Genomic DNA, 27834 nt, shown 5'->3' on the forward strand with positions numbered 1-27834 from the left:
CTCTCCTACCAACCTGTTTTCCAACCTGTTTAAATCTCCGTAAGCTTTCAGAGTGAAGCTCTGAAAGACATTTCGAAGGCTATTGCGTAAGGTAGTAGTTGGTTAAATCTTAAGTTTTCATACGAAGCACTGGTGAGCTTGTTTAAAAGCTGGTTCTTTCACCTGGCCAGGGGCGTCGGTTGGTTGGAGCATCCTCTCCATACACCGAAAGGTTTCAGTTTCAATTCCCCGTCAGGGCACATACCCAGGTTGCAGTTTGAATTCCCAGTTGGGGCTCGTGTGGTGAGGCAGCCAACAGAAGTCTCTCTCACATCAATGTTTCTCTCTCTTTCTCTCCCCCAGAATCAATAAAAACATATCCTTGGGCCCGGCTGGGCGTGATTCAGCGGTTGAGCGTTGACCTAGGATCCAGGAGATCACAGTTTGATTCCCAGTCAGGGCTCATGCCCAGGTTGCAGGCTTGATCCCCAGTGGGGGCTGTGAGGGAGGCAGCGGATCAATGAGGATTCTCTCATCTTTGATGTTTCTCTCTCTCTCTCTCCCTCTCCCTTCCTCTCTTTAAAATCACTAAAGATATATTTAAAAAGAACACACACAAAAGAACATATCCTTGGGTAAGGATTTAAAAACAACAATAATAAATAAATAAGCAAGTAAATAAATAATAAAAGCTGGTTCTTTGGGCCCATCCCCATATTTACTTCTAGCAGCAGCTCATGATTGTAATCTGAGTATTCTATAGAGAAAGAGAGGCCTGGCCCAAATTTAACTATCCTCCCATGATTTCATCCCCATACACTTCTCAAGCTGAAGCTCCCACTAATCCCAAGCTTTCATTTTAGTGCCTCCTGCTCTGCAAAATAGTTTTCCCTTTGTTCTGGAGTGACCTTACTTCAAAATTCAGACTTACCTATTGTCCCCCTACACCACCCCAGACAAAGTTCATCACTTCTTCCTCAGTACTCATTCTGTACCCTATGTTTTTGTAGCTGCACCTTGAAAATTTTCATATACTAGAAAATAAAAATCTGTATTACAGATTAATGATTTTAATATGATCATAATTCATAAAGACAAGTCCTCCTTATTCCCTCAGATGATGGTGGTGGAAAAGAGAAGAATAAGAGGTGAATTGGGGAGGCTTGTTTTGAGAGAATTCCATGCAATTTGATACAACCCACTAGTCTAGTTTCTCAATCATCATGGATAATCAGTTTTAAAGAAAATTATCTTCTATATTCCTAAACTTCATGGTCTCATGTAATTAAAACAATCAAATGCTTTATTTTGTTCAAATAGAGGTGACTTCTGAGTTTTTTAAATCCAAAAAATGAATTTATTGTTTTAGGTTTTTTACTCATGTGATTTTCTTTCAATCTACATATTATTGTCCTCTCAAATGTGTTGCAAAAATATTTCAGAGATCCACACTACCAATAGATTATTCTTCCTTTTTTTTTAAAAAAAAATATTTTTATTGATTTCAGAGAGAGAAAGAGAGGGAGAGAAAGAAATAGAAACCAATGATGAGAGTTGTCATTGATCGGCTGCCTCCTGCACGCCCCCTACTGGGGATCAAGTCCACAATCCGGGCATGTGACCTGACCAGGATTCGAAACTCAATCTCCTGGATCCTAAATTGATGCTCAACCGCTGAGCTACACCCGGCCAGGATAGATTATTCTTCCTTAATTACAGCTTTCACTCTATCACCCTCTCTTCTGTAATTTCTATGGCTCCCTACTGCATCCAAAGCTTTCCACGGTTTTATTCCTATCTGATCTTCCTGCCTGATTATTCCTGCCTTTCCACATCCATTTTAGCTTCAGCGTAATTGGATGGCTTGCCATCACCTCCACCATCACCTCTCAGAGTGGAGATAAGAGTTGTCTGTACTGGGAAGAGATTAACCAAAGAACATGTATGTATATATGCATAGCCCATGGGCACAGACAATAATCTAGTGAAGGCCTGTGGTGGCATGGGGGGGTGGGGTTGGGTGGAGGTGGGCAAAAGGGGGGGGAATGGGGACATGTGTAATACTGTCAACAATAAAGAGTTGTCTGTGCTGGAAAAGAAGGGAGTCTGCAAGGAGAGCAAGAGCATTAAATGCTAGTGAGAGTTTTTCATGCCCACCCCTCAAAAGGTAGCAATAGGTAGAAACTCCAGAGCTTCCAAGGACATGTAACAAAATCAGCTTTGAGTAGACCTCTCAGATACACGTCTAGGCAGGGAAGGTTTGAGATAACCCCTTTACCCCGAGGCAGGTTAGTAGGAAACCAGGAAAATTCCCTGGCAAATGGAATGAAGAAACAGACAGATGGTTGAACAAAGAGCCAGAACGGCTGACCAATGAACCGCCAGCTAAGAAATCACAAGACCCGGTCCCCCCTAACCAAAGATGCTTAGGAGCAGATGGTTTTAATCACCACGGTCAAGAAGGGAGATAACAAGAACCAGTTAGATCCAGACTAATCCAAGATGGAGAAAAACTGACCAGAGGATGACCCCAAAGCTCATTATAATGAAAATTGACACCACAAGTAGAAGGGGGAGCCACCAGGATTAACACCAGGAAACTTCCAGATTAGGAACAAGACACACACACACACACACACACACACCCCCGTCCCCCAACCAGAAGGCGGAATCAGAATTTGGTGCCACAAAGCTTGGAGACAATCCCCGCCTTGGAAACACATAAAATCCCAAGAACTAGCTGACTACAACTCACTCATGAGCTGGCGGAGGTCCACTCGACGTCCACGGGGGTGCGTACTTTTTGCTTCTTTCACAGCGGCACCTGCACCCTGGCCTCTTTCTTTTTTCCACCTGAATAAGACTTGTTTTGTTCTCACTCCGACATACTTGACATTTTTCCTGGGTGAGTCAAGAACCTGGAGATCGCCTGACACAAGAAAGGTCCGGGACTGTGCCAGGGCAGGGCCAGACCCTGGTACAGAATCGCCCGGTAACTACCCAGTCTCCTTCAGCTTTAGAGAAACAAGGAAAAGATCCCTGCACCTTCACCAGTAGCTGAGAGGCCTGGATGACTTGAGGCTTCATTGTTAGAGCAAGAAGGCTACATGTTCAGGAACCAAACATTGTCTCAAGTTATCTCAGGGGCTTCCGCAGAGATGCCAGCCGTCAAGGACCAGTGAAGGCAAGGCACATCCCGTGTGTGCCACCATGAACCGAGGATGCCTAAGGACCCATGTCTCTCCCACGTATGCCATGGTATTATTAAACCCTTAGATCTGCAAATCGGCTGTAGATCAAAGGGAGAAAGAATATTGTATTGACTGATTTAAAACCTGAAATGATGACCAAAACCCTCTAAAATGGAAACGCAACCTAAAGTGGCCTGTCTTGTGTGTCTCGGTTGGTTGAGCATCTTGCCATGCACCAAGATGTTGTTGGTTGGGCTCCTGGTCAAGACACATGCCTGGGTTTCTGGCTCTATCCTTGGTAGGCAGGCGTGTAGGGGGAAGCCAGTTGATGTTTCGCTCTCTCCCTCTCCCTTCCTCTTTCTCTAAAATCAATAAAAACATACTTTAAAAAAGTAATAAATAACCCAACTTGTAAAAAAAAAACACAAAAACCTAAAGTAATTAAGAATATGACTGGATTAAATTTTCTGCCATCAGGAAGGTAAAAAGTTCAGTTATTTTTATTTTATTTTTAAAATAAAGTTTAATTATTTTTTTACTTTTACGATGCCTTTAATGTACAGTTTTTAAATATATTAAAAATTTTTTTTCAATTACAGTTTACATTTAATATTGTTTTAGATGAGTTTCAGGTGTACCCCATAATGGTTGGACAATCATATACTTTACTAAGTGTCCCCCTGGTATTTCCAGTACCCAACTGGCACCTACACATTTATTCTCAAAAATGTTTGTAGCCTACATACTACTTGGGGGTGCACCAAAAGGTTAACTCAGTGAGCTTGGGTTACTGAAACCCTGCTCTTTCCAAAGAAAGAACTGACCCTTGACTACCTCCTGAGAGATGACCTCTGAACCTTTATCCTACCTGAGAAGTTTTTGTATCCTTGGGGCTTTGGTCCACACTCCATCCGTTTGACCAGATAGTTTATGCTAACAACAGCATGACTTATGGCTAATGAGAGTTTCTTGCGTACTTGAGGCCCTGGGCCAGACTGTGTCAGCGTTACCTTTGGGGGCTGGAGGCTGATTAGCTACAGTCAGTCACTTGGGTGCTGCAGGCCTATGTGACGGCCATCGTTTAAAATCCAGGGTGCCCCGGCTTGGGTCAATTTCCTTGATCGGGAACACTTCACACACGTTGTTACACTTTGTGGCTGTAAGTGTGGTCTGTGGGACTCCACTGGGAGAGGAGGTCTGTTCCTGGTTCCCCTCTGCACCTTTCCCTCTGCTGATCCTTTTTCTGTAATAAACTGTAACTGGAATTGGAGGAAATCTCTGGACCTTGTGAATCTTTCTAGCAAATCACTGAAAATGAGGGTGGGCTTGGGGGACACCCAACACAGAGGGCATGTCATTTCTCCTACTGGGCTGTAATTCCTCTTCTACTCTGTATCACCTTAACATCTCCCAAATTATTGGTAGCCATAAATCTCGAACTTGCTTCCTGCTGCTTTAGTCTCCTCGCCCTCTGCTCCATTCCAAGTATTTGCCTCACTTATAGCTGTTTCCCCCTCAAATATTTGGTTCTTGTGAGCCATCTTCAAAGAGAAAGGTACAGGACAGATGTTTGCAGGTGATTATTTTTACCCTCTCCAATCCTTTTTTTCTTTTAGGTAAATAATGTTTTCAGAACATTACATGCAGAGGCAAATAAGTCACGTAAGGGCTGGGGAGTTACAGGAGAAAAGGCATATTTTCCCCTTGTTTGAAGGACAGGAATCATGAAGTGGGCTGTGAACTAAATATTGACCATGAGGCTCAGTTCCACTTACCACCTTTATGGACAGAGTGAGTCAGCTGAAGGACTGGGAGCAACGCCTTTGCAAACTGTTCTGGGAATGTCTAGGGGCAGAGAAAAGGCCCATATTCGGATAGTCTGCTTGCTCTGTGGAGGCACTTTTAATGGGCTTTCTTATGACGTTAAGGAATTCAGAGGGGGAAAAAAGGAAAAAAATTAATAGTTCAAGGGTAAGCACCCGGCGGGGTGGGGAGGGGCTCAGCGGTGCAGCGTCAACCTAGGATTCAGGAGATCGGAGGTTCGATTCCCGGTCAGGGTACATGCCCGGGTTGCGGGCTCGATCCCCAGCAGGGGGCATGCAGGAGGCAGCCGATCAGTGACTCTCATCATTGATGTTTCTCTCTCTCTCATCATTGATGTTTCTCTCTCTCTCCCTTTCTCTCTCTCTCATCATTGATGTTTCTCTCTCTCATCATTGATGTTTCTCTCTCTCTGTCTCTCCCCACCCCTTCCATTCTCTCTAAAAAAATCAATGGAAAAAACATCCTGGGGTCAGGATTAACAAAAACAACAAAAAAGACTGGACTCCACATTTTGGCTGGAACCACTATTTTTCAGTCATTCACCAAAATGACTAATACAAAGGGAAAGAGGAGAGGCACCCGCTCTATGTTCTTCAGGCCTTTGAGAAAACATAGAGTTGTTCTTTTGGCCACATACATGTGAATCTACAAGAAAGGTGATACTGTAGACATCAAGGGAATGGGCACTGTTCAAAAAGAAATGCCCCACAAATGTTCCCACGGCAAAACTGGAAGAGTCTACAGTGTCACCCAGCGTGTGGTGGGCATTGTTGTGAACAAACAAGTTAAGGGCAAGCTTCTTGCCAAGAGAATGGGTGTATGTATCGAACATATTAAGCAATCTAAGAGCCAAGACCGCTTCCTGAAATGTGGGAAGGAAAATTATCAGATAAAGAAGGAAGCCAGAGAGAAAGGTACCTGGGTTCTGAGGAAGCACCAGCCTGCTCCACCCAGAGAAGCTCACTTTGTGAGGACCCATGGAAAGGAGCCTGGGCTGCTGGAACCTGTTCCCTATGAATTCGTGGCATGACAAGTGTGAAAAAGCATGAAACACCTCTAGCCCTGGCCGGGTAGCTCAGTTGGATAGAGAATCATCCTGATACCCCAAGGTTGTGGGTTCAATCCCCAGTCAGAGCACATACAAAAATCAACCAATGAATGCATAAATAAGTGGAACAACAAAACTTGATGTTTCTCTCACTCTCTCTCTTCCTCTCTCCCTAAAATCAATAAATAAAAAATTTTTTTAATTAAAGGTCTCTGTACTATTAAAAAAAAGAAGAAGAAAAAGACTGGACTCCAGCAAGAGTAGGTACTGAAAACTGTCGTCACTTAAAATGTATAAACAGTCATCAGCCTCCTAGAGGAGGCTTGATTTATACCAAGGCCAGTCGTCCCTGAGTTCCAGGAAAACCAATGCAATTTTGCTTTAGTCGTGCAAATGCAAAGGAAAGAGCTTTTTTGGAATGTAGCTGAGGTCCAGGAGCTAAAGTGTTCTTTGTAATTCTGAAACATTTGTCTTAATAATGCAGGGCAGTACTGTGTATCTGAATACTGTTTCCTTTACACTCTCTTAGAGAAATGTTCGTTCCATAGATTTTGTCTTTGCATACTAATTTGCACTCAACATGCTCCTAAAAATAGTTATCACACACACACACACACACACACACACACACACACACCCCTTTACAACAAAATGAAAACTAAACAGAAAAGCACTTCAAAACAGACAGATGAATCCCTCTCTCTCAATGCACACGAAAACACACCCAGTATAAATGTCAAACACAGCACACAATTCAGATTTGGTCCACATGATATTTTTAACTAAAAGTGAATTCAAGTGAATTGGTGAGTGGGTCTTTGTCTGACACCATCATGTCAAAATATTGCTACTTATAGAATATTTATTTAAGTATGCTTTTGAGTGAGAAAAACATTATAATAAAAAAATGAGTTGTCAGAAAAGTTGTAAATTATCTACGGGTTAAGGATGATAAATACAAAAACATTTAGCCTAATGTCTTGGAAGTTCATTCTGAAATCTTAAACCATTGAATAAAGACTGTTAAGGCCGGCTGGTGTGGCTCTGTATTTGAGCGTCGACCCATGAGCCAGGAGGTCACCGGTTTGATTCCCCGTCAGGAAACATGGTTGGTCCCCAGTAGGGGGCGTGCAGGAGGCAGCCCATCGATGACAACTCTCTCATCTTTGATGTTTCTATCTCTCTCCTCCCCTCCCCTCCTCTTTCTGAAATCAATAAAAACATATTTTTTTAAAAAGTCTGTTAAATGTTCTAGCCAAGTCTTAGCTATCACCATTGGGAACAGAACAAAGTGTGCATGCCCATGCTTGGGAATCAAGCAACAAGAGAAAAGGGGAGACTTCTTAGAACCTCTCAGAAGGTAATGAGTAATCCTAAAAGCTTCTGAAGAGAAAACAAACAAACAGGTCATATATAACGAACTAAGAGTCAGAACAAAATCAGATTTCTCCACGGCCACACAGAAAGCTAGAAAACAATGGGGGAAAGCCTCTAGAATTATAAGGGAAAAATATTACCAATCTTAAAAATATTTCTTTACTATTCATTTGAATTTTTAAAAGATAACATTCCCATTATGCTGTACACTTGAAACTAATAAAAAATAATATTGAGCCCAGCTGGCATGGCTCAGCGTTTGAGCATTGACCTAGGATCCAGGGGATCTCGGTTCGATTCCCGGTCAGGGCACATGCCCGGGTTGCGGGCTCAATCAATGACTCTCTCATCACTGATGTTTCTCTCTCTCTCTCCCTCACCCTTCCTCTCTCTGAAATCAATAAAGATATATTAAAGAAATAATAATATTGAATGTAAACTGTAACTGAATTTTTTTAAAAAAAAGATTAGAGCTTCTATAGAAGTTAAAAAAAAGATAACATCAGTTTATAGCTTTATGATTATAAGTATTCCTGACTCTTCACCAGTCTAAAAAGTAGTCTCTTGGGAACACTGTTTCTTCCCTGTTTCTAATGTTTTAGTCATAGTGAAATGTACAGACTTGAATGACTGGATGCCTAAAAGTTGAGGTCTTTCTTGAATAGCCCAGTTCCTGTCTCCCAAGAAGAATTTATTCTTCCTTATGGAACTTCAATGTCACTTACTATGTACTATGATTAATCATCTCTCAATAGATTGTGAGGACCAGAAGCTCAGTTTAATCATCTTACTACACTCATTTGCCAGCACAGGACCTTGAACACAGTAGGTGCTCAATAGCTATGTGTCAAATGTGGATGCACCTTGAGTAATCTTACATCTTTGAAAATCTTTCTAAAAACTTCCGTTAGCACTGGCCAGTGTCGTTTAGTTGGTTGAGTGACATCCCATGCACTGAAAGGTCACTGGTTCGATTTCCAGTCAGGGCACACACCCAGGTTTCGGGTTCAATCCCTGGTTGGGATGTGTACAGGAGACCACCAATCGATGTTTCTCCCTCACATCGATGTTTCTTTCTCTCTCCTCCTCTCCCTCCCTCTCTCTAAAATCAATAAAACATATTTAAAAATTTAAAAATTAAAACTTTCCCATTATTTCAGGCTGCCTCCCCAATGCCACTCCTACTGCAAAGTGGAAAGGGGAAAAGTTCTTTCAAAACCACGATTTCCTATAATTTGTTGCATAGGAAGAAATTTCTTGTTGAAATCGTGAGGCCCAATCACACTTCAATCCCAAGAATATTCCCTTCTTGCATGTAAGTATCAATCATTGAGAGAAATAACCATTTATTACACTCAGTTCATTATTCATTGCTCATAAATATTTGAATTGAATCACTCCAGGTGAGATTTGGTAATAAAATATGCAATTTGAAGTTTTGCTTCCTATTGGAATAGTTGAATTCAGAACTTTTTAAAGCTTCAAGTATAGTGTGTCTCCCCCCCCCCCCCCCCCCCCCGTTAATTGTACAATGAATGAATTCAGTTTTTCCCTTACACTGGTGAACATCCATTCCTTGGAAATGGAAAACGATATCCATTTAGCTCCTCTAGAAGCCAGTAGTTGCTGTCTCTGCCAGTAGTTCCTTCCCCCCTTCCTTCCTTCCTTCCTTCCTTCCTTCCTTCCTTCCTTCCTTCCTTCCTTCCTTCCTCCCTTCCTTCCTTCCTCTTTCCTTCTTTTTCAAATACAAGCAAAAGTTTAGAAAGTCACAGAGACAGAAGTGAGCCAGCTGGCCTGTGTGGGCTCAGTAAACAAGTTACAGAGGCAAAAGAAAGGCCTTTGAAGCTTAGGAAAAAGAAAGGCAAAGAAAAGGCACCTGAGGCAAGGAGATGGGAAAGGTGCCAGCCTGCTCCAGAAAGAGAGGGAAAGAGAGAGGGCTCTGGGGGAAGAAGGGAGTGCGAAAAGGCACCATATGCTCAAGAGAGAGAAAGAACACACTCCTATTTCTTTTTATAGAAAATATAGCCCTCTCCCACATTCTTTTACTATTATAAGAGTATTAGTGCACTGGCAGGGGTTTAAATCAATTCAATGTGAAATATGTAGCAAAACCTTAATTACATTTGTACATTCAACCCCAAAATTATACGTTTTGGACTTTATTTAATGAAGCCTAGCATGCGTGAATTTAAATAATTGCATACATACAGTCTTTTCTGTACTGAATTTGCTTAAATAGCGTTATAACTGTGCAACGAAATGCTATGTAGCCATTAAAAATTCTCTTCAGGAAAAAAACAAGGGAAAATGTTTCATACAAACAGGTGAAAAACTAAGTTGAAAAAGATAGCAAGAGGAAGTGTTAGAGGTGGTCTCCGCTCCCCAGGTGCTTGTCTTGCTTGTAGGAAGAAACTCAAACAAGAGACAGTCCCACATGGCAGCAAAGCACGCGAGGGTTTTGCAGGAAAAGGAAATACACTCAGATGCAGTCCGAGGGGGCAGCTTAGCCGAGGCCACGCCACGGGCCCTGCCTGCTAGTGCCCTGCTCGCTCGGTTGGGCATTTGAAATTTTATACCCTGGAGCTGGGTTGTGCAAAAATACCTCCTCAGGTTTCAAGGCTGCCCCACCGGATGCTCAGCTTGCTGCTAGACCACATCCTGGAGGTTTCGAGCCTCCCCTTTCCTCACTCCCCGGCCTGCTAACTCTTGGTTAATTCTTGTTTATCAAGACGTCTCCCACGTCTTCCCCTTGATCTGAGCCATCCAACCTGGCTCCTGTCTATCTAGCTACCAACCCTGACAGAAGGAAGCCCCTGGAAGTCTATATCCCAACGTGTTCCAGTGGGCTTTTCCTGAGTGATAGTGCAGGCGATTTTTATTTTCTTCTATATGTTTTTCTACTTTTCCAAGATTTTAGGCAGTAACAAGTTTTTGTGTGTGTGTGTGTTTTGTTTTTTTAAAATCAGGCAACAGATTTTAATAAATAAAAAGTCAAAGCAACCCCACCCCTAATATAAACTATGGGCTTTAGGTGATAATGATATGTCAATGTATGTTCATCAGTTGTAATAAACATACCCCTGGGGGGGGGGGATGTTGATAATAGGGGAAGCTATGCATGTGTGGGAGTCGGCGGCCTAAGGGAAATCTTTGTACTTTCTGTTCAGTTTTGCTGTGAGCCTAAAACTGCTCTAAAAACTTAACTCTATTAAAATAAAAATAGATGATAGATTAGATAGATAGATGACAGATAGATAGATAGATAGATAGATAGACAGATAGACAGATAGATAGATAATAGATAGATAATAGATAGGAAAGAAAAGAGGGAGAGGAATTCAAAGTGTTAGTACTGGTGTTGGGCAAAGTAATAGATTCAGCAGCTAATCTCCAGATTTTGTTAATTACCTTTATCCTGCTTCTCTCTTCTTGCTCTTCCAGCCTCTACATCTTCTTTATAATATTGGAACCATGCATAATTATAATAAGTTCATACTTAGATAGTCTTTGAATAATTTATAAAACATTTTACTGTTTAAGAGAAATAAAACTGTCTCAAATTGAGAAAAGCAGTTTAGAGGAGAAGTTTGTTTTGATGTAGTAATTAAACCACCTTCTGGGAAGGATCTAGCATTTCTGAGAAAATGTTCTGAGCACTTTCCTGGTAGGCTCGCATGAGACTTCTTCAGGCCAGGACTCCTTGGAAGAATGACTGGTCTCAGATTTGGGACAGGTAAGGTATAAAATGATTCTGAAATATCTTGTCTTAATCGGAAAGAAATGAAACTATGAAAGACTACCGTGGTCACACCAAAAGGATACAATAGCCAACTTGAAGGGGCTGTCATTGACCAAAGTGACAATTTGGATTTCAAGAAGAAGAATGAAAGCCCTGGCCGGGCAGCTCAGTTGGTTAGAGCATCGTCCTGATACGCCAAGGTTGTGGGTTCCATCCCCGGTCAGGGCACAAACCAGAGCCTACCAATGAATGCATAAACAACTGGAAAAACAAATCGATGTTTCTCTCTCTTTCTTTCTCTCTCTCTAAAAATCCATCAATCAATAAGAAGTTTAAAAAAATAAAAATAAAGAAGAAAATTATAATCACAATGAATCAAACATATCACATGTGTGAACATTTAAGTGTGTATATATAGTCAACACAAAAACACATTGATCTCCTCTGAAGGATGCCAGAGACCCAATTTATTTGCCCACTAACAAAAAGTTATTCTACTTCTCATATAAAAACTGTACCTCAGGGAAATCGTGTGGAAAATTTCTTCCTTACAAAGGAATTCTAGATGATAAATAAACCAGAACTGATAAAATTGCAACATCACCACCTATCCTTCAGTAAAATAATGAAATCTAAGAAATGATCATCAATGGCTGCTAAAACCATTAGGTGAAAAGTTGGTGGGAAACTTTATAATGAATGGAGAGGCCAATAGCCCTGGAAACCAAAGATCAATCTTAACATCACAAAAAAAGCATCAGTTATTACGTGCCTTTTGATGTGTAGTTTGATCTAGGGGCTTGACCCGATCGATTCAAGCCTGATTTTTCCCCAAAAACTGGTTTATTGATGTGTACAAGAGGTATGTAATAATACCACCAATAAACTATTTTTTGAGGGGAAAAATCAGACTTGAATCGGGTCAAGCCCCTAGATCTAACTACAAGTTTATAGGAAATTCAGAAAATTGAAGAACAGGGAGGTGGGGATAGGGTGGGGGAAAAACATGGAAATGCAATCGTCAAAATCCAGAAAATGGGAAATTCTATACAAATACAAAAAACCTGGGTATTTCAACATGAACAACAAAATTGAGGCGAGGGGAAGAAAGAGAGAGACTCTAGGTTAAAGGAGACTTAAGAAATATATCAAACAAATGCAATGAGAAGAGCTTATTTGCAGCCTGTAGAACAAAACAATTGTAAAATCCAAAAATTTATGAGATGATTGAGGAAGTTTGTACACTGACTGGATAGTATATGAGTTCATAGTATTAAGGAAGAATACTTGGAGAGAGAAGGTGTCTTAGAAGCTCATCTGAGAGGATATCTTAGAGAGGATATGAAGTTTCCATAGGGGATGAAGAATTTCCTTTATTCCCATAAGTTCTCCATCTGGGTTGCAAAATGAACCGATGACAGACAGATTAATAGGAGAGAAGGCATAGAAAATCAATTGATGTTTAAAAGTTTTTAGTAGCACGAGGAGACTTCATAGAGAGACGAGAAAACCTCCCAGTATGGCAAGGCTTGAAGGCATGTATACCATTCTGTCCAAATAGGATAAATCTAAGGAGAAGTAGCGACACAAAGGAAAGGGACTTTGAGCTTCAAGAGGTGGCCTCTTAGGGGAAGGCAAATATATGGGGAACTTGTGGTGGATTAGAGCTGGTTAGTAAGGTTGGTTCGTGTAGACTCTCGGTGATGTCCTGTCTTGGGTGATAAGGTGGTTGTTCTCTTGCTTATGGGAAGTGGGGGGCTTCCTTCAAAAGGGGGACTTATATTTTCTGAAAGATTGGGGCATGGCAGAAAGCTCATCCTGTGTCTGCTTTTTCTCAATGGCCTTCAGCTCAAAATAATCTTTATGCCAGAGTGGCACATTTAGGGGTGGCATATTCTGATCTCCTACATAGCTATAGGTGAAACCTGGAATTCAGGTGAAAATAACCCAGTTTTGAAGGGGGAGTAGATAGAAGTACACGTGAATAAGTTTGATTATGTGTTGATACCCTTTGAAGCAAGGTACTAGGCCATTATACAATTCTCTTTAAGCTTGTATGTATTTGAACCACAATAAAAATGTTTTAGCTTTTCTGCCACGTGAGAACACAGTTCGGAAGAGAGCCTTTCCCCAACCATGCCAGAGCCATGATCTTGGACTTCCAACCTCCAGGCTCTGCAAAATAAATTTCTGTTTTTCATAAGCTTGAAAAATGTTTTAAAGTAAAATAAAAAATAAATAAATAAAATAAATAGCCCTCAGAGGTATTAGATTTCCCCATGTAGCCCTGGCCGGGTAGCTCAGTTGGTTAGAGCGTCATCCCCATAAGCCACGGTTTCAGGTTCAATCCTCAGTCAGGGCACATACCCAGGAATGCATGAATAAGTGGAACAACAAGTTGATGTTTCTCTCGCTCTCAAATAAATAAATAAATAAATAAATAAATAAATATAACTAAAAAAAACATTTCCCCACATAGTTTAGTGAAGACTAACTTGTGCACGAGGGGCCTAAAAACCTGTATCCAGATATTTTTTTCTTGTGCTTAGTCGAAAAATGTTACCTAGCTACTTAGTTTTGATTTTTAAAAAGGGCCCGTGAAAGAAATTGATGAACTGACTTGCTTTAGATGCTCCTGAGCAAGATGGAAGGAGACTTTGACGATGCTTACAATAAATGGTTGCCTTGACAATTATTTGAACAATCCCGAGAGATCGGTAGTATAAGTATTAGCATGTCCATATTTCAGATGAGGAAACCGAGACTCAGAAAAGTTGACTTTCCCAAGGGCACAGAACTCCGCTTGAATAGCTGGAAGAATGATCAGTAGAACCAGGTAACGTAATGCTTAGCTGGGTGCAAATTCTTTTGCACCAATTGCTTTCCTTCTACTCCCAATTCCTTGAAAGGCAGAGGGAGATGTCAATGATTTCGAGCCCATGGAAACCAAGGTCTCTATGCTGTGTTTCAGGCATTTTCTTTCTCACCTCGATTCTATTCATTTGACGTGAGGTGCACACAGTGAAATAGCAATCTTCATACTCTTTGTAGATAATTCCCATAGATGATTATTGTAGTATAAGTATAATATCACACCACTAGGACTTTACTATGGGAGAGATCACTTCGTGGATGAGAGACTATCTTAAGGCCACTTAATGCCATTCATTTAGGTAAAAAGAAATCTCTCAGACTGGATGTAAAAGAAATACGAAGCCTGACTTACAAAATAGGGCGCCTCTTCTTTGTTAGCCAGGCCGCCGATATTCCTTGCACTCTGCTTATTTGCATCCTGTAAGTCATTTTAAAGTTTTGGTCTGTTTTAACTCTATCTGAGGGAAACCAGAAAAGTTTTTTGTCCTTTCTTGCTGCAGAGAGTTGACGCAGAAGCTGTGTAACCCTGTGGGTCAGGGTGATGGCAGCTGTAACTAAAGTCATAGGGAAAGTCACAACCCAAAGGGACGCTAACGTGCCATTTAATTTGGCAACACCAAATTCATTTAGCCCACAGGAGAATGAGATGACCAAGACTGTGAACAGGCTTTCTCCCTGAGCTCTTTTTAACTTGGGAAGACTAAAATGTGCCATTTCTGTAGAAATAATAACAAAGGGACTTTCAGTCCATCAACAAATGTTTATTGTTGACAGTGTCAGTCAGTGCTCTGAATCTAGATCTCTAGAAGCTGGCAGGAAGCATATTAGAATAAAAGTACAGGAATAGCCTCGTTAGATTTACAAAAGACGAGGCGAGAGAGATGGCCAAGAAGGGGAGAGCTACAGCAAAAATTGAAAAACCACTTCTCCACAATCAAGGCAGCCAGGTCCTCTTCCAAACTTTAGTGCAAACAATCCTGACAAGAGGCACTGGCGTGTGTGAAGCTGGAGCAATGGGAGAATTAGAACAACTTGGAAGAACTTAAGACTGAGTTGATCAGTGGTTGAAAAGATGAAGCAGTGGAGAGGATGAGAGAGGGATTAGAGTAAGGTAAGAGCTCTCAATGCTCATTTAAAACTACTGAAGCCAATAAGTAAAGTCGAAACTTGATAAATGACAAAACCATGGTATAATGGAGATACTGCTAATAGCCAACCTGTATTAAGTATTAATGTGCCAAGTATAGTTCTAAGTTCTTGACATGAAATAATTCACTTACTCTGCTCAACAGTCCTGAGGTAGATGTTATTGTATGTCCTTAAGCATGCTATTTAAATCAATTAAGGTAACTACTGACACGAAGAGCTAAGAGTTAAAAGGGGGTTCCTTCTGGAAATGGGGCTAAAAGGTAGAGAAGAGCGGGGAAGGGCTCCACTGTTTTTCATTAAAACTTTTCTGTACTGTTTGCTTTGTAAAAATTACTCCGGTGATATATTTTCTTGTAAAAATGTGAACATTGCAGATAAGACGGAAGACTAAAATCCACAACGGCCATCCACCACCAGCAGCGGTAACTATTGTATCAGTTTGGTGTGTATTTTTCAAAATACTTTCATCTATGTTTACATATATACATATGAACTCTTGAAAATGTATGGTATTGTTCTTTGTGTGTGTATTTCTACATATTATGTACTATTTTTAAAAAATATGCTTTTATTGATTTCAGAGAGAGAGGAAGGGGGCAGGAGAGAGAGAGAGAGAGAGAGAGAGAGAGAGAGAGAGAAACATCAATATGAGAGGGAAACATGTATCGATTGCCTCCCTTAGGATCTCTATCTGGGGATCAAACCCATAACCTGGGCATGTGCCCTGACCAGGAATCGAACCAGGGACCCCTCAGTTCATGGGACAACACTCAACCAGCTAAGCCACACTGGCCAGGGCGATATACTATTCTTTTTATGGATTGAATTGCATTCCCCCTCTTAAAAGATATGTTGAAGTCCTAGCCCCCAGTACCTCAGAATGACCTTATTTGGAAATAGGGTGCATCTTAACCTAATATGGACTGGTGTCCTAATAAAGAGGAAAATTTGGAAACAGAGACACACACAGAGGGAAGACCATGTAAAGAGACAGGTGAAGGTGGAGGATTGGAGTTAGGTTGCCATAAGCCAAACAACACCAGGGGACACAAAAAGCTAGGAAGAATATTCCCCTATTATTTAGAGGGAGAATTCCACCTGCAGCTTAGAGAAGGAACATGGGCCCTGAAAAAAAGTTAATATCCAAAATATATAAGGAACCCTTACAATTCAATATCATGAAAACCAAATAACCTGATTCAAAAACCGACACAGGAACTAAACAGGCGTTTTTCCAAAGGAGACACACACATGTTCAACAGGCATATGAAAAGGTGCTCAGGGAAATGCGAATCAAAACCACAGTGAGGTGTCACCTCCCACCTGCTGGGCTGGCTGTTATCAAAAACAAACAAAACAAGTGTTGTGGGGCATGTGAACCGGGATCCCTGTACACTAGTGGTAGGACTTGGTGTAGCCACGATGGAAAACAATACGTGATTCTCCCCCCCCAAAAAAGTGCTAATGGAAAACAGACACAGTTGCACCTTCTGAGGGCAATATGAGCACACGGTAGCATCTGAAGGGACATGTGGCAGGCTCTGTAAGGAAAAGCTGGCACACTGAAGGTGGCAGTAAAGCCAGGTGGCCACCAACACTGAGGAGCAGAGGCTTTCCACCATAAGAGTTTCTTCTACTTAAGAAAAAGTTTTATTCGCAAAAGATTTCACAGAGGATTTGTGATCACAAGAAAGGTTAAAGTACCTAGGGCACTTAATTTAACAAGAATAATGAAAAGAGGAAAATATGATCAAAGGGATCCAGATGGACATTTCTAAGTATTTCAGGTTCATGAACAGTCTAGAAACACCCTAAGTAGAGACAGTATGATCATAAGTAATGAAAATCCATTGACTGTGGAGTTTTTTTCACCAAACTCTACGGAGACTTTGAAAAACCATCGGGTTCATTGGCTCCATAACATGATAAAATTTATTTCAACTTAGGTTCAGTTTGGAGTTTCTGCTTCCCATATTTCGACTTAAAAATGTAGACTTGGCCCCATACCCTGGCTGGGTGGCTCAGTTGGTTGGAGCATCTCCTGTACCCCAGAAAAGGGTTGCAGGTTCGATTTGTGGTCAGGGCACATGCCCAGGTTTCAGGTTCGATGCCCAGTCGGGGCGTGTATGGGACGCAACCTATCGATGTTTCTCACATCCGTGCTTCTCTCTGTCTCCCTTCCTTTCTCTCTAACAAGCCATTAAAAAATGCACACACGCTCGGCTGGGTGTGGCTCAGCGGTTGAGCATCGACCTAGGATCCCGGAGATCGGGGTTCGATTCCCGGTCAGGGCACATGCCCGGGTTGCGGGCTCGATCCCCAATGGGGGGCATGCAGGAGGCAGCCGATCAATGACTCTCTCATCATCGATGTTTCTCTCTCTGTCTCTCCCTTTCCCTTCTTCTCTCTGAAATCAATAAAGATATATTAAATAAATAAATAAATAAATAAATAAATAATAAAAACAAACACACACATATCCTTGGGTGAGGATTACATATATATATATGTATACACACAATTGTGTTCATTTTGCAACATATAAAAATAAATAAAATGACTAAAAAAGAAATGTTCACTGGCCAGGTGACAAGGGATATATATAAATCTGTCTAGGCAGTACTTAATTGAATAAATTTAGAATCAACTCTCTATGAGGATCACCAGTAGAAAAGTTTGCATGTTATGGAAAGAGCATGGACCCTAAGTGTCTGAAAAAGTGGTTTCGTTGCACTTCTAGCTGGGCATATCTTTTGGGAACATGATTCTTGGGCAATCATTGAGTCTCAGTTTTCTTATTTACCTTGAGAAACCAAAATATTTCCCAACCCTAAATGTCAGTGATTCTGGTTGTTTTAAAAATATTGCATTTGATGCTTAATTTAGAGTATGGAAGGAAGAGGTGCTCTATCTTTATCAAAGCAGATAAATAAACTACTAAAATGAGAGTTTGTTTATGTACCCAAGTGCCTCAAAACATTGAACAGTTATAAAGTTTTATAGCCGATGAATAATTAGTGAGGGCTTTACTTCAGTAGGAAATTGAAAAATTGCAAAATCTTTTCCTTTGTAGCTCTGATGGAATGCAGAGTAGAGAGTATATAATTTAATATACATAATAATCTTATGGGCAGCTGGGAAATCTAAAAGAGATTGCATTTTTATTCATGCACATGTAATTTACTCAAGAGCGGATTATTTTTTAATTGTATGTGTTTGAAGGAATTTAGTTATATCATAAGTGGTGAAACAATAACATATGCCTCGCTGTGCAAGCTTTTGAAAAACACAGCAGACAATAAGACACTTCATTGCAGGCTTAACAGTCCTCTTTTTTAATGCCCCACAACCATCTGTCCCATATTTTCCAGGACAGGCCTGGTTTTAATATACTTTCCAGTCATCTCCATAAACATGCACAATTCTTTAGGAATCAAAAATATTCTGATAAGTGGGAAATGAATAAACCAGGTTAGTCCATTAAAATAAAAGCATAAGTACATATAAAAAGACAGGAAGTCAGAAGTGACAGAGAGTCACAGGTTTGGGAAACATCTTGATAGTTTACAGGAGCTCACGCCTGCCTGCTGAGGGTCCATATATAATATCGTCACCGACCCAGGAGCTACAGAGAAGGAGCACAAATTCTATTCAGCCCCCCACATACCCGGGCACACTTTCTCAAGTGAGCATGGCTCCACCCTGCTCGTTGCTCTGTTTCCGTCCATCTGTTCTGGTAACTCATTTCCTTCCTCATAATTGCCAGTGTATGGACAGTCTTATCCTGTTTCCTCCGGATGGTGTTTTTGTTTGGAGTCAGTTCCTTTTCCTGTTCCTTTTCATTCACTCTTATGTGGCCTCTCCTTTGCACTACATAACTTTCATGCCATCACACACACACACACACACACCCCTTCAGGAAATTGAGAACACAGAGTGGCTAAGTGCTTTAAACGTATCGTGGGACCTAAGTTGTTTAGCTATCTACAGACAGCAATGATCGATAAGATCTTCCTTGAAAAGTCACAAAATAGGAGAGAGTGTTGAGCTCTGTGTTGGCGTTGGGGCAAGAGGGTAGGTAGGGTATATTTCTCTGAAGTGTCAGCTATTAAACTGTGACCTAAAAGAGAAGGAATCAACCCTGGGATAAGTCACTAGCAAAAATTTTAACTTGCTTTCATGAAAAAGGTGACTCATCTGTAGCTATGTGGGTGGAAGGGAGGAGTCACAGTAAAAGAACAAGTCCAAATAAGGGCTGTTGAAAGACAATTTGCCTGCCCTGGCCAGTGTGGCTCAGTTGGTTGGGCGTAGGCCCATGCACAGAAAGGTTGCCGGTTCGATTTCTGGTCAGGGCACATGCCTGGGGTTGAGGGCTTGATTCCTGGTAGGGAGTGTGCTGGGGGCAAACTCTGCTCTCATATCGATGTTTCTCTCTCTCTCTCCCTCTCCCACTAAAAAAAATAAAATAAAATAAAAATCTTTTTTAAAAAAGAAGCTACTGCTTGGCTGGCGTGGCTCAGCGGTTAAGCGTCAACCTATGATCCAGGAGATCGCTGTTCAATTCCAGGTCAGGGCACATGCCCGGGTTTCGGGCTCGATCCCCAGCAGGGGGCGTGCAGGAGGCAGCCCATCAATGACTCTCATCACTGATGTTTCTCTCTCTCCCTCTCCTTTCTGCTCTCTGAAATCAATAAAGATATAGTAACAGAATTTAAAATATTAAAAAGAAGCTACTTTGTGCCTAAATCAGTCAATTTAGTTTGGGAAAACTTACTTATCATGTACAAAGGAGTTTAAAGCTTAAAAATCAGAGAGGGCTTAGATATGGGGATTTAGGATGTCAAGAGCTTTAAAACAAATTGCAATCAGGGCATTGATTGTCCTTTGTTCTGAACTGTGTTTTCAAGGATGTTTGTGTAGCAATCTGCCCTGGAAGATAGAGATAGTGTCTTCCTTTGAGCAAACAACACATTTGCTTATTGTTGGGTGAGGTAAAAATAATGTTTCCTTCTAGAGCACAGGGCATGTGTGCTTATACAATCATCTCCCCTTATCCAAAGTTTCATTTTTTGTGATTTCAACTACTGGCAGTCTATTTTGGTCTGAAAATAGTAAACGGGAAATTCCCAAAATAAACAATTCATAAGTTTTTTGTTTGTTTTTTAATTTATCTTTTTTGTTGAAAGTATTACAGATGTTCCCTCTTTTTCCCCATTGATCCCTCCACCCGGCATCTACCCCACCCCCAGGCCTTCCCCATACCAATGTCCGTGTCCAGGGGTTATGCTTTATGCCTATAAATTCTCTGATTAATCTCTCTCCACCCACTCCCCTCACCCCCACCTTCCCTCTGAGATTGTTCAGTCTGTTCCGTGTTTCTATGTCTCTGGAACAATTCATAAGTTTTAAAATTGCACACTACTCTGAGCAGCTTGATGAAATCTCATGCCTTTCCGCTTTGTCTCACCTGAGACCTGAATCATCCCCTTGTCCAGCATAGTCATGCTGTGTACGACCCGCACCCATTAGTCACTTAGTGGTCATCTTGGCTACCACATGGACTGAACACAAGCAATAGCGATGCTGGCAATTCAGATAGGCCAGAGAGAAGCCCAGAGTGCTTCCTCTAAGTGTAAAGGTGAAGGTTCTTGACCTAATAAGGAGAGAAAAAAACCTCATATGCTGAGGTTGTTAAGGAATGTGGTAAGAATGAATCTTCCATCCATGAAATTGTGAAGGAAAAAGGACCTCATGGTACGTTTGTTGTCACACCTCAAACTGCAAAAGTTAAGGCCCTAATGTATGATAAGTGCTTAGTTGTTGGGAGCGGGTGACGTGTCTGGACATGGTCCACGCCACCTGAGGGTCTGGAGCCAAGGACTCAACCCTCCCCAAAAGTTCCCATTAGAAGCCGAAATAAAGATAGTTACTAAGGTCTGAGCTCATGCAGGAGGCAGGATGTTTACGCTGAAAGTGTGTTTGTGCAGCCACGAAAGAACTACTTTGTATCACCCTCACCTCCTTACCAGTTGTTTGTTACTCACTATATAATAAAGGCGTTGAAGCCATTTGGTGTGCACCTCATTGGAGGGCAGCCCTCCTGATCCCATAACTGTGTTTGTCTCTTTAATTCCCACCGCTCCAACTCAGGTTTGTTCGTCTTTCAGGCTGGTTCCTGACACTCAGTTAAGCTGGAAAAGGCATTTGCCTTTATCATAGGTATGTATATATATATATATAGGAAAAAACATAGTTTGTATAGGTTTTGGAACTATCCATGATTTCAGGCATCCACTGGGGGTCTTGGAATGTATCCCCAGTAAATAAGGAGGAAATTCTGTAGTATTAAAGAGCATTATTTAAAAAACCTTTGTTCCCCAAGTTAAAAATGCCTTTATTGCAAAGCAACTCACTGCAAGTAAAGGTGTAAAATGGCCCTTGTATCACCCTGTGGGAACTGGGGCTTGGAAAATGGTGCAAAAAATGTAGTTACTCTGGCTACTGCTCTTGCTGTGAGTCTAAACTGTCTATTTCTTACATAGCATTCAATATCTTTTACCAGTGTCATGTCTTCTACAGCATGCGTGAAACTGTGGCAGGCTAACCAAATGACTAACACTGCAACTGAACCCAGGTTCAGCTTCCTGCTGCAACCAAAGCCAAACTCGTGAGACAGGTGCTGGTCAAAAGGAAAGAGGTTTATTTGAGTGCCAGCATCTCGAGAAGATGGTGGCATTCCTGTCCTCATAAAACCATTTTAATATCTCAGTGCAGGCAGGGATTTTTATAAGGATGGAGAAGGAAAGCAGAACACAGGGATCAGGGGAGGGGTTGTGGATATGTTGTCTTTCCTGGGGGTAAAGGGAGGGGGAGCTGAAGGGGAATGTGAACATGCCACTTCTCCTGAGAAAGAGAAGGGGGAGCACAGGGAAGAGAGGGGGGGCCAGTGCTATCTCTCTTCAAACAGGAATTTGTAGATTTACAGCTAACACCTGCAGGTCTTTACAGCTGGTGCCAAGCAGCCCTTCTCCCCCAGAGCAGGCTGCTTTTATCTGTGAAAAAAACTAGATAAGGAGTGAAAACACAGGACTTTATTTTCATTCTCTAAGAAAACAGAGAGTTGGCTGTAGCCTTGAGAGAATGTAAAATAATTGAGATGTTAAATTATGGTTACAGCATGTAGAGGAAGATCTCAGAATCCTCTAAAGTTCTTAAGAGGGGCTTGAACCTAGATACTAAGATTATATGGGCACCTGATTCAGGGGAATCATGGCTGTGTGTGGAACTGCTGGATACATAGTCAGAGGATTTCAAAGTTTTTATTTCAAGCCAGTCAAAGAAGAAGAGTTATTGAGCCCAATCTCTTATGAAATGAACACACAAGACTCCAGGCAACTGCCAGTCCTCTGACTGGGAGTTGGCACGATATGTGGTCTTGTGGTAGTGGTGGTCAGAAATCCCATGTATCCAAGAAATCCCATGGGTAGAAGAAATAATATAGCTTTGCATGCTTCCCACTGGAGAATTCATGGGTATTGCTGTCCTGCGGTGTCATAGAAATTCTTGGCATTTCAGTCTGTGGACTCTGAATGGGTCAATAATCTCCAGATTCTTCAACTTATAGCTGCAGGCCCTACCTGGGCCCTCCTTGGTTTCTTAGGTGGAGAGTAGATTAAGCTGGAAATTGCTGGGTACACATTTAAATATCAAGTATGAGGCAAGCAGTCACAGATCAGATACTAGAGCAGAAGTCAGCAAACTTTTTCTGAAAGGGTCAAATGTTAAATATTTCAGTCTTGTGGGCCATATCATCTCTCTAGTATGTATAGAACTCTGCTATTGTAGAACAAAGCAGGCATAAGCAATACCAATGGGCATGGCTACATTCCAATACAACTTTACCTTCAGAAATAGGGAGCAGCTGGATTTGAACTATGGTTGGTAGTTTGCTGACTCCTGCACTAAAGGATTGTTATATGTTGCCTGGCTGGTGTTGCTTAGTGGTTGAGCGTTGACCCATGAACCAGGAGGTCACAGTTCAATTCCAGTCAGGGCACATGCCTGGATTTCAGGCTTGATCTCTAGTAGGGGGTGGGTAGGAGACAGCTGATCGATGATTCTCTCTCATCATTGATATTTCTGTCTCTCTCTCTCCCTCTCCCTTCTTCTCTCTGAAATCAATAAAAACATATTTTTTAAAAAAATATTGTTATATGTAGGCTGACTTCATTAGTGTATGACCTGAAAAATCTCTCAGGGCCTTGAACTCAGAAGGGCCCTGTACTTGGTTTTATACTCTCTACTGTCAAGGTCTTGGAATTCTTAATTTTTAAACAAGGGTCTCCACATTTTCATTTTGCCCTGGGCCCCACATCACTATGTAGCTGGTCCAGGTTATATGCAGTCTTTTTGCTATTATGTTGCAGTAGGCCTGTACAAAACCAATTTTATTCAGAGAATAAAATTATTAAGTAAGGTCAGATATATAAGATCAAATAAGAGATAGAAGTGCCTTAGAGATAAAATGTTCTCTGATCCAGAAGCAAGAAAAGAAAGAACCTAGCTTTTATCTTATCAATAATATTGGTGTGTATAAAGAAAGGATGGATCTGTCTGAGGAATAGCTATTTAATGATCCATTAGGCAGTATTCCAGACTGCAGTTAAGAACTGTGGTTAAGGATTCAACATGCAGTATGAATCTGTTGCTGAAATATCAAACCTAATGCCAATAGATACCTAAAACACACCACTTCTGGCCCTGAGTCTAAGTACCATAATTTTAATTAAAATATAGTTTCTCATACATTTCTCTCTAAGAATTCTAACAATGAGCTGGTTAGAACAGCCAGTCCTCTTGCCGGTTAAATTTCTCCTTGCAATGAATTCCAATAGTATTGTTTACATATTAATCTTCTGTTACTTTAGTGAGACCATGCTCTGGGCAAATTGACAAAATTCAAATGAAGACCCACCACAGAAATGATGACTTCAGGGGTGGGGGCTGGGTGGAGGTGGGCAAAGGAGGGGAAAATGGGGACATCTCTAATAGAGTCAACAATAAAAATAGGTTTAAAAAAAAAGATGACTTCAACAAGGCATTGTCACAAATCAGTCACTAGTCAATATCCCCTTCTTCACCACATGCCTTCTTTTAGTTTTCACATTAGGCTTTATCCAGGCAATGATAACCTATTAAAAACTTTTATACAGGGCCCTGGCTGGTTTGGCTCAGTGGTTAGAGCATTGACCTGTGCACTGAAGGGTCCCAGGTTTGATTCTGGCCAAGGGCATGTACCTCGGTTGCATGTCCCCTTTGGGGCGAGTGCAGGAGGCAACCAACCGATGTTCCTCTCTTTCCCCCTCCCTTCCACTCTGTCTGAAAAGCAATGGAAAAATATATCCTCAGGTGAGGATTTAAAAAAAACTCTTTTATACAGGGAAGTTGTATGGTTGACTCTTGATCAGCTAATAGTTTGACAGAAGGGATGGATGGAGATATACCAGTGGGGTGGGAGGAAAAGGAAAGTCAGAGGGAAAGAGAAAACATTCCCTTGCATCTGGGTCTGGTAGTTTATATGAAACCTGTAAGGATTAGTCTTTCTCTTCAGCCTAGTGATAGCATAAGATTACCCCACATGTAGTCTTCATCTCACCAAATCATCAGAGAGTTTGAAGACAGGGTGGAAGGCAATCTTTTCCATACGCAGTGAATTTGACCAAGGACAGTTAAGATTTAGAACAGCATACTTTGATTATGAAGAATGTTTTGTTTAAGACACTTGATTACTATCAAATACATTCCGTAAGATCAATGTATAATTTAAAAAAGAAAGTTTGCTTTTGACTTTAATAGCTGTAAGTTCCTGCTAAAGAAATAAATCAGAAGAATCTACTAAAATTCAAGCTTGGGTAAATAGGATATGGAAAGATAAGATACAAGACAGACTTATCATAAATGAAAACACATTTGCAATTTAAGTTTGTCATTTTTTTAAAGAATAGAGGATGACTTCTATAAAAGATCAAAATTTTAAAGGCAATTTAAAAATAACTTATAATAACCAAATGGTAATTTATAAACATAGTCATATGGCATAGAATAAAAGGAGCAATAAATACTGGATTAGTATCTAAGAACAAAGCAGTTGTTGAGGACATTTATATAAAGCAACCTACATTGGCATGTTTTTTTTTGTTAATAAAAATAAGTTTTGGCGCCCCCCAGCATGGCTTAGTGGTTGAGCACTGACCCATGAACCATGGAGCAAGGGTTCGATTCCCAGTCAGGGCACATGTCCGGGTTTGGGGCTTGATCCCCAGTAGGGGGCGTGCAGGAGGCAGCTGATCAAGGCTCTCTCATCATTGATGTTCCTATCTCCCTCTCTCCATTCCTCTCTCTGAAATCAATAAAAACACGTATTTTTTAAAAAGTATTATAATAGAAGGTCAAAAAACTACTTCATGATTACCTACATTGTGTGAAGGACTGTTTTAGGGAAATTAGCATATCCAAATTATACTACGACATAGTCTTTCCCTCAAGCTTAGAATCTAGTTGAGGGTGAAAAGACACACATAAAAACCAAATGAATTTTATGTAATACTGGACAAATACAAGTCACAAACAGCAATATTGCTAAACTTTTGGTTCTTAAACATTTTTATAAAAATACAGCGATAGATAAAAAAATTGAGAAAACATAAGGGAATATCAGGAAGGAAAAACTTTTCTTCTACCTTCCTAGGCTCATCAAGGGGGTAATGCAAATTAAACTAACAAAAGACAGATTAACAGGAGAAAAGGCAAGAATTTTATTACTATTTACATGCACGGGAGTTTGCAGGAAAGAAGTAAAACTCAAAGAAGTGGTTAGACTTAGGGGCTTATATACCCTTTTAACAAAAGAAAGGGGTTTTGGGCTTCAAGGGATGATAAATTGTGGGGAAATGACGAGGAAATATATGGAGGAACTATAGAAGATAAGGGCTATGTTAGTAAGGTTTGTTTATACAAACCCATCTTGGGGTTTGAACTTAACTTGAGGGTTAAAGCTCTGTCTTGAATAAATGTTGTACTTGTCTCCCAGCTGGTGGTTGGGGGAGGGGACTTTCTCAAAGGGGAATTTATGTCCTGCTTTAGGCAGATAAGGGGAGGGCAAAGAACTCTTCCTGCTTCTGTTGATTCTCAATTGCCTTCAGCTCTAAATAATCCTCATGCCAAAGAGACTTATTTTGAGGTCACTCCTCAGGTCAGTGCAGCCCACCCTGATGACCAGGTTTAATATTTGTGATAGAAATATTCAGGAGAAAGATTGCTCTGTAGGTTTCACAGATACTGAAAACTTTTCCTCAGGAAGCAATGACAAATTCTGCTATTTTCTATTTTGAAAATTTGAAATAACTTTATAACAGTTTTTACTTGATCATAAAATACCACATGCTGCTCAAAATGAAAAATTAGGGAAGTTTAGAATAGAACAATTTCATCATCCAGAGATACCATTACTGTGAACATTTTTTTTCACATTACATTCTGCTTTTGTTTGTTTGTTTGTTCTGGATATTTAAGAGCCTGTAGCTGTGCTGACATAAATTCCTCTTGAATGTCAAGTCTAACTCATAGGTATTGGAGTATGGGAATGGAGAACTCTACTAAAGCCCAGTCCAGTCTGTGTTTTTTCATGTAAAAAAAAATGCATAACATTTATTAATTTGTCAATTTCCTGTTTTGAATGGTTGCTGAGAAGAAATTGCCTCATTCACTCTTTTGTTAGAAAGTTCTTGATTACATTTTAAACAGCTTCATTCAAGTATAATTCACATACTGTGCAACTGACCCACTTAAAATATACAATTCAGTGGTTTTTAGTGTATCTACAGAGTTGTGTAACTATCACCACAATCTAAGTATAGAACACTTATCAACCCAAAAAGAAATCTTGTGCCTTTTGTTATTGGGACCCCAATTTTTTTGTTGTTTGTTTTGTTTTGTTTTTTAGTCTGTCTGCCTGTGCGCACTAGTCTAAAGAAATGCGCAAACAGGAGTTTGCAATATAGAAAGAAAAATAGCTTAATATTGAATTGGCCAATATGGAGGCAGGGAGCTTATGCCCTAAAGACCCGCTCCCCAGTGGTGTATAGGTTACAGATTATATAGGACAAAATCACAAGGCACCATGAGTTAGGGGGTTCAAGGTCATGCTGGGAGCTGATTGGCCAGGGGTGAGGTAAGGGTAGTAAATAATTTCATCAGGTCTTGAGGACAGCTCTCAGGTCTGTTCCAGCCTCCCTCTGTCTGGTTTCATCCCAAAGTAGCCAGGGGGTCATTCCAACACAGGGCTCAGGAGCTAAAACATAACTAATGTTAAGATGTTATCTTTAGCCTGCCAAAGTTCTGGACATTAAGGAAGAATATGATTTCTCGACCTAGGATTTAAAACTAAATTTAATCAAAGTCATAGGGACTGTCTGTTTTACTTTTAGCAGTCATTCTCCATTTGTCCTCAATCCCACCAGACCTAGGCAATTACTAATGTATTTTCTATCTTTATACATTTGCCTATTCTGGACATTTTATATAAATGGAATTATATATTACATTGTCTTTTGTGACTGACTTCTTTTAGCATGATGTCTTCAAGGTTCATCCAC

At 40.7% G+C, this 27834-nt stretch overlaps 1 pseudogene across 1 annotated transcript; it reads left to right on the forward strand.

Annotated features, from left to right (window-relative positions):
• The first annotated feature begins 5541 nt into the window (after window positions 1–5541).
• LOC308561667 (large ribosomal subunit protein eL21 pseudogene) lies at window positions 5542–6024 on the forward strand (annotated as a pseudogene). Its single transcript has one exon. The product of its transcript is annotated as a large ribosomal subunit protein eL21 pseudogene (transcript).
• Window positions 6025–27834: the final 21810 nt, after the last annotated feature.

The sequence above is a fragment of the Miniopterus schreibersii genome, assembly GCF_964146895.1.
Source record: "Miniopterus schreibersii genome assembly, chromosome: 9".
Classification (NCBI taxonomy): Eukaryota; Metazoa; Chordata; class Mammalia; order Chiroptera; family Miniopteridae; genus Miniopterus; species Miniopterus schreibersii.